Source organism: Crocuta crocuta, unplaced genomic scaffold (assembly GCF_008692635.1).
Source record: "Crocuta crocuta isolate KB4526 unplaced genomic scaffold, BGI_CrCroc_1.0 scaffold619, whole genome shotgun sequence".
Lineage (NCBI taxonomy): Eukaryota > Metazoa > Chordata > Mammalia > Carnivora > Hyaenidae > Crocuta > Crocuta crocuta.
In genome coordinates, this window is record NW_027533395.1 from 4,518,443 (window position 1) to 4,526,716 (window position 8,274).

An 8,274-nucleotide genomic window follows, 5' to 3' on the forward strand; every position below is an offset into this window, starting at 1 on the left:
TTTTAAAAAAAAACATTAAAAAATATATAATAGTGGAAAACAACTTACTTTGCAAGTTTGGTGCACTGTACTGACTAAATACACAGCGCTGAAGAGTCTGTGTGTTAGGCTGAAAATACATCTCTAGGGATCTAAGGACGAGAAAAGACTTTCTCAGGAAGATAATGCAGCAGATTCTGCTTTTAGCTAGGATGGGGACATCAGTGAGGAGCTCAGGATTCCTGACTCTGACAGTGTTTACAAGCTGATTCCTGTGTTTACTCTCATATGCAGAGCCCAGGAGGAGCGATACATGGGTCTTCCTCCCCTGTAGACCATTAGGAACCTGATCATTTCAATCCTATATCATGTGACAGAAGTTTTGTGAGCTCCCTAAATTTTTCCACTCACTGTCATTCTCTGTAGATTGTGCACAAAGCACTACCCCCAAGAGTCAAGCCATGTCAGAAGGTCACAAGGCATTCCAGAATTAATTTAAAACGGACCTAAGCAACCTATCTTCCACGGTTTAGCCCATGAGTGGCATGTTCTAAGTAGAATGGAAAGACCAAGTTATTGAGGTGTGTCATTACCATGATAAAAATGCTCTCTTTACTACTCAATGACTCTGTATGGGTCTGGCTAGCTGTTTGACCTCCCTTTATGTATATTCTCACCTATAAAACAGAAATTCTACTACTACTACTGTTACTACTACTACTACTACTACATTATAAAATAGGTAAAAATCATCATCATCATCATCATCATTATCACCATCTATCTAGAAGAGTTATTGAAAAGATTAAATGAGATAATTGCTTTAAATTATAAAGGGCCATGCAATGTTACACACTAGAGTTATTCCCAGGTAATACTGTCTTGCCTTTTGGAAGGTACTGGAATGTAATCTAAGAGTGTGTCCTGTCCCTTTGCTTGGTGGGTCCTCATAAAATACTTTTTATTTTATAGGAGAGTGTGTGATTATATCTTGAGTATCTCATTCAGAGAAAGGAAAGCTACATGTCAGGATGCATAGGTAACAGAGATGGAAAGTACATAATAGAGGAACAATTTCCTTTATGTTTATTGGAGATTCATGCTTATAGGAAAATGAGCATTATGGATTATGGATGCCTTGTGCTTTTTTTTTTTTTAATCAAGGAAAATCTGGAAGTGGACCTTTGGTTTTCTTCTGTCTAGCACTCTAGCTTTCTTTGGGGAATTTCTTTGGCCTCATTCCAGTCATGTGGTTTCTGGGGTCCCCAGTTACAGTTCTCAAACCTGCTGGTGCCTGTGGGGACCAGACCTGGTGTAGGAGAAGCCATGCCTGGACCACAGCGATGGGTGCAGGGTGAACATGTGCTTCAAGTTAGCAAGTAGCATTTGTCCCAGGAGGTTTTGTTTTGGGCTTAAGGAATGGCACCATGCTTTTAAGATGATGTTTCTAGGAGTATTATGAATAGAAGACCAGCAGAAATAATCTTTCCTATAAGTAGATGTTAATTGAAATAAGCCCATGGGAAGAAGACAGCTGAAGATCAGCTCTGAGTTTCTACACCTGCTGTCTCAGAAACCAGATCTTCCTTTATACATCCTGGTTATAAAAGATAATAAATTAACTCTTCTCTTTTCAAGTTGGACCTCTTACAACTGAAAGAGTAACCAACTTCTTATAGATATTATCTGTATTAAATTCTAGTATATGTATGTTTAGAATTCTTACACATTGATAGTTTAAAATGTCTTCTTTCCTTCTTTCTTTCTTTCTTTCTTTCTTTCTTTCTATCTATCTATCTATCATCTATCTTATCTATTTATTTATTTATTTTAACTCCAAATGTCAGGTATGAATGTTTGAATGTTGGATAGGGGAGTGAGGGCACTTGATAAGAAGTCATATAACTAAAAAAGGCAATTAATATAAATTATACATTCTCTTTCCGGTATACCTAGTAAGATTTTTAGTCGAGCCTCTACTCAGAAAATAAAGACCGTATGCTTAAAATATCCATGCTGATCATAAAATAGATGCTCAATAATCTGATTCAGAGGCTTTGTTTCCTAAGAGGATTTTATTTTGGAATTCATCAGTAAATATAGGTATGATATGAGCCTTCCTTTCAAAAATAGCTAATGTCTTTATCTTTCCCCAAATACTTTTCAGATAGGGTCTCAGAGATCTTATCTACAGTTCTTATAATTAATTCCCTTACATTTAAAAAGAAAGGTATTTGTTAGATGGCATGAAATAGCTTATAACAATTTCCAGAAGGATTAGGGGATTATGCTTTAATGATACACAGATACAGAGAATAACGAGAAGAATGGGCTCTTGGAAAGCCCCACTGGGCTCCAGGCTGCTTCTCAGAATGTGCAATGCTCTAGATCAGATGACTAGAACCTTTATCACCATTGCCACAAGTAACAAGCACTACTACCCTCCTCTATCTCTTCTGTGTGCCTGCTGAGGACCGTTTCTGGCTTCTTTCTTTAAATCTCACACAAAGATTATATTGAAAGTTGACACATGAGTGGCAGAATTCAAGGTTTGGTTTTCCAGCTCTACAGGATAGGAAGCCTGCTGGAAAAGATTTAGAATAGGTGCAGTGTCCCCTGCATATTTTATCTGATTTTTGTCTTATATAAACTTTGTAAGATTGGTATTCTCCCCCCCACCCCCCATGTTAGATATGAGAAGAAGAAGGCTCGATGAGGTAGGGCTGGAATGAGAAAGTCCTTGAAACCAAAACCTGTGTCTCTTTCACTTTGCCACTGCTACTTGTCCTGATCATTTCTGGAGCTTAAATATATATGCTATTAATATTTCTTTGCACTATCATTCAAACATGACCAGGATAGTTGTCAAAACTGTCACACTGAAAAAAGCATTTGTCATCTATGTTGTTCTAAATGTTCAGAGGTTAACATTTTGAGAATGGAACCGACAACTGGGTTAGATGTGTCTTGGTTATGTTAATTTGGGATTTTCTTAAATGACGTGTCCTAGGACTGTACGCCACACACCAAAAAGCCTTCATGATTGTCCCTTGCCTGAACCCCATTTGACGTTATCAGTCGGCCCGGTGATCATACATACACATACAGTTAATATCCTTACAAAATGTCTGGTAAATGTGTACTATGATTTCATGCTAGAAAATGAACCAAACTTTTGTGTGTGTGTTTTTTTATTTTTACTAAATGGAACGTAAACAGGACAAAGAAAAAAAACTGGGTTACATTATTGAAAGCCAGTTTCTCATGCATTTACTCATTTAAATATCTCCCCTACAGATGAAGTTATCAATGCATGATCACAGAACTCTCTAAGACATGGAGAGAAATAGTGAAAGAGTTTGTATATGGGAACATTTCATCTGGATTCAACCTTTGCACCAGTTCCCCCTGGGCTGAAAAATGCCTCATGTGAAATGGGAGAGGGAAATATCAAAACAAAACATATGTTTCACTATTGATACACATTTATTTTTAAAGTAACTTACCAGGCAGACAATATAACACAGACCTATATCCTTTGTGCCATTTTTGGAGCTGCTCCTCTCTGTCCAGGATACTTTGTTTCTTTGTAGGGCAAGTGTAACAGAAATTGACCATCACCATTAGGTGTCATTTGCTTTGCCCTGGAACCCACAGAGAGCTCTCCCTTGGACACCTACCACTGACAACCTTATATGTTCACTTAAATCTTTCATGTGTTTAGATCTTGTTGCCCCTGATAGAGAAATGCCTGGCATCATGCCTCTGTAACTCCATTCATCTACTGTAGAGATGCATACCTTGGATCCCTCAGAGTGATGCTCAATAGATTATTTGTTGAATAAAGGACTAAATGAGAACATGAATCCATGAAGGAAAGTTCTGATGTGCCTTTGTTCTGCTTGGGTTTGGGGGAGACATTGTTTTTTTAATTTTGTGGTGCACACTTTTAGGGCAGAAGACTTATATGGTCTTTGATTTTGAAAGCAATGTGCATTAAGATATCCATGTTGACAGCTAATGCTCCCTTGCTGTAGCTTACAGCAAACACTACCATGAGAAGGCTGATGGGGGCAGTGCCATATAAGTGCATTATGGATCTTTTACTCTAGGTGTCTGCCAACCCCTATCCCAACAAATACACACACGGTCCCACATCCAGCCCTACCATTTGCTTTGTTGCTTGGCATTTACACAGCAGCAGATGTGCTGTAAATAGACACGCAACAACAGGGCTGGCATACCAATGGACCCAGAGGTGAGACATCTGGTAAAACAGATGCAGCATGGCAGGGGGACACAGACTGCCCAGAAAGTGCTCATCTCCCAAGATCAGTGCCAAGGATCTGACCAGTGCCTGACTCGGCACCGGGCCCTCCAAACAGATGGGAATAGATTTGAGCCAATAAGAGTACATGGAGAAGGGGTCGAATTGGTTCTGAGATGGAGTGGCCTCTGCCAGCAAAGGTGAAGCAGCCCTTTTTCTTTTAAAAGTCAGCTCTTCACCGTCACCTGGGCGCCACACATCCATCAGGCCCCATCAAGCAGTTTTTGCCCACGTTTCATCGTGGCAGAGCAAGCCTTTAAATAAATGCCTTACCTTGTTCACGGAGATGACAGGAGGATTAATTAATGTTAGCAAAGCTCCTGCAAGATCAATGGATGAAAGAAAACTCACAAAGTGCATTATTAATAATGGAATGAGGTCACACTCCATAAAAGCCCTGTAAAAAGTCCCGTTTTCAGTGTAGAACAGTCATTTTGTATTAGAGTCCCACTTTTTATTGAAATATTTAACAATCATAATGCAAGGTAATTTGTGTCCTTAACTAGGGAAAAAGTGCATAAAGGAGAAATTCTGGGGAAAAACCATTTAATCCACTCATCATTTTACTTCTTCTGTGTGGTCTAGATACAGGGTCATTTTGTCCCTCAGATGATGAGCCTACTTATCCATGGCCCTAATACTTTCCATTTTTTGCCTTCAGTCAATTAACGACTATAATATGAAGAACAACAACTAACTGTAAGAAACACTTAAATCTTCAGATATGCAAAAATAAGATGTTCCATATATTGGTGAAAAATAACGTCCTTGGATACATAGAATTCTCTTATTCTCAGGTACATCTGGCGCTGGAATGAGGCTATCAAAGTATTTGCGAAGTGGAGGTGTCTAGGGGGCCTATAGTCGACAGGAACAATCAAGATAAACAGCAATGAAACTAGACAATAAGAACTTGGAATTAGCATAATTTCCTCCATGGAAAAATCTCTTTACTTACATTTTTAACTTTCTGAATCTCTACCTTGTATCAGTATTCCTTGAATTTCATTCTTCATTGTGAGGCAAACCAGATCATCTTAGCTGAAAAATCTTCTCTTGTGCCTTTACATCCATTAATTAGTACATCTTTTACCATATTTGCAGTTTTTTGTCATGACATTTCATCTTGTCATTTACACAGAAGGCACACTTTGTTTCACCAAAGTGATCATAAACTCCTATAAGGCAGAGTCACTGCTTCATTCCCTATAGTCTCAATCACATTATATGGATGCAGGATGTCCTTCAATAAACACCTGTTGATCGATGCTTTAAAAAAGCAATGATAATGATAAATGACATATATAATGCATTCTCAGGCATCATACTGACTGCTTTCATGCATTGCTTTTACTAGTCATCCCAGTACTCTATGAGGCTACCACTGTCATCTCAACTTTGTAGATAGGACAATTAATCTTGAACAAGTTCACTAAGTTGCCCACAAAATATACAACTAGGAAGGTGCAGATCCTTGGCCTGAATCCAATTCTAGCTTATTACAATGATCCTGCTATGTTATATGCCTCTAAATTCTTCCATGCTTACCCTGGCAATGTATCATTTAATGCACATTTAGAAAACTTTTGTATTACATAATATCCTACAGATAAACTCTAATTCCTTAAATTAAGGAATAAATACACATAGATGAGGACACCTTGTAGTATTTGGGCCAGTGAATATAATAGGCTGTACACAGCAGGTCTATAAAGAGGGAAGCTTGCTTTTTGAATATGGTTTCATCCATGCATTAAAAGCACCCATGATGTTGTCTGTCTCTAAGTCATTTCAGTTGCCTCTGCTCTCAACCAACAATACTGTGGGGACTAATTAGATATTGCCCACAGAGTGTAGAGTAATAATATAATTAATGATAGGCCATCTAGGAGCTCTTCTGCTATTATGAGATCATTTGAATATAACCATCTCTATGGTCCAAAAGCAGTAAATATCTTACAGCCAAATGGCTTTGACATTCAGGTTCCAGGCATTCTAATGCATGGAATAATTCAATGCACTCTAATAGCCTGAACTGGAGACTCGCTTTCTTGATTGACTCTTTATTAATGGTGAATTGCTTAGTTAGTTAACAGGATAACTGCTGGAGAATGGGAAGTAAAATCATAATGGCATATGTTTGCAGAAAATGACTTCTCTATAGTAAAGATTTATAACCTTATGCAGGCAGTCATTCATTCAGTAAACATTTATTCAGCACCATCCCTGTACTAGGCATTGTTTTAGGTGCTGCAGATACTAAGTTGAGCAATACAAATTTCCCAACCTCTAGAGTTTACATTCCAGTAAGCAAGACACAAAGTGTATGTATTTAACTCTGTTGCCATCTAATCTCAGATTGTGATAATTGCTCTGATAAAGAACACAATAAAAGAATAGAGGAGGAAGGAGGTAATAGATGGTCAGGAAAGGACTACATGGAAGTGACAGGGGCAGATACCAGAGTATTGCAAGGGAGAAAACAATGAAAATCTAGGAAAGGAACCTTTTGGGTAGTGGGAACACCAAGCATAACAAACCTGAAGTAGGAATAAGATTGGTCTGTTGGAGAAATACTAAACAGCAAAACTGGGTACTATAAACTGAGTGAGAGAAAGTTGTGGAAAACGAGATTGGAAAGGTAAGCAAGGACCAGACCATGTAGAGCCTTGGAGGCCACCTTTAAATTTCAATGTGAAGTCATTGGGAGGTTTTGAGAAAAAGAATGGTCAGATTTGCAATGAGAAAGATCACGTTGATGGCTATGTAGATAATACTGTATAGGATGTAATAGAGAAGGAAAGCAGACCAATTAAGAGCAGACCAATTAAGAGCTATCCTTATCATAAGGATATGACAAGTTTTTGGACTATGGATTAGGGATGGAGAAGATGAAAGTATTCAGGATCAGGATATATTCTTGACACTGCAGCTGTCAGGATTGGGGGTTAAATGGATTGTGGTATTTGAGAGTAAGAGAGGAATCCTATAGTCAAGGGTTAAAAAGAGACTTAAAAATATTAAAACACAAAAAATCAGCTTTACAAACTGTTTTCTTCTCAGCCACATTTCTACAGTGGGAATTCTTCAGAACAGAACAAAAAGCTCTTACTCTTTCAAAGCTCCAAAATGAGTGTTGGGAAAAGTCCTTGGGTCTAGCAATCTAGTCTAAGCTCTGCTGTTAATTTTTTCCTGGTGACCCAGAATGGGTTGCCCTACCTCTCTGGACCTCAGTTTCCTTTTATTTGAAAAGTGAGTGGGAAACCAGAATTGGAAAATATTTAAGGTTCCTTCCAACTACTGTCTTTAAGCAAATGGTTAGGTTTAGTAAGCTGTAAGGTTTAATTTTCACATATGTAGTAGTCTATAATCAAATGTATTTTCTCAAACTGAAAATGACCATTGATAACATAGTTTCCTCACTAAAATTAGAACAGGTCCTTTAACTGATAATGGCTTGGCAAGTACAATCTGAAGAAGAGCAAATAAACTTATCATCAGAGACCATGGGTCTTTGAATCCTTCTGGATGCACCTGCTTTAATTTGGAATCTCCATAGTGGAAATACTTTCCTTGTCCCTTCACTCACTATAAGTACTAATGTACTAACTCTGTGGAACTACTTTCTCTTCACACTCCTCTCTCCTCCACAAAAAAAAAATAAAAATGTATTGCTTCGTTAGAAAAACATCTTGACACTAAAAATAATTGCTGAACTATATATAGCTTCCAATTTGTATCATTATGGTCAAGGCCTTACCATATATGTGAAAAGTCTTTATTCTCTGAATGAAGAATATGACAATAAGAATAAGAACAAATATTTTAGATGAAAGAATTGGAATCTCTTAAAAACCCGGATGCTTTAAATGTAAGATAGAGTCATGTTAAGGGAGAGATGTTAATATTCTGTTAATTGGTCTTAGCCTGGATTTCTCAGAAAAATAAAGCCTGAGCCTAAAGCTTAT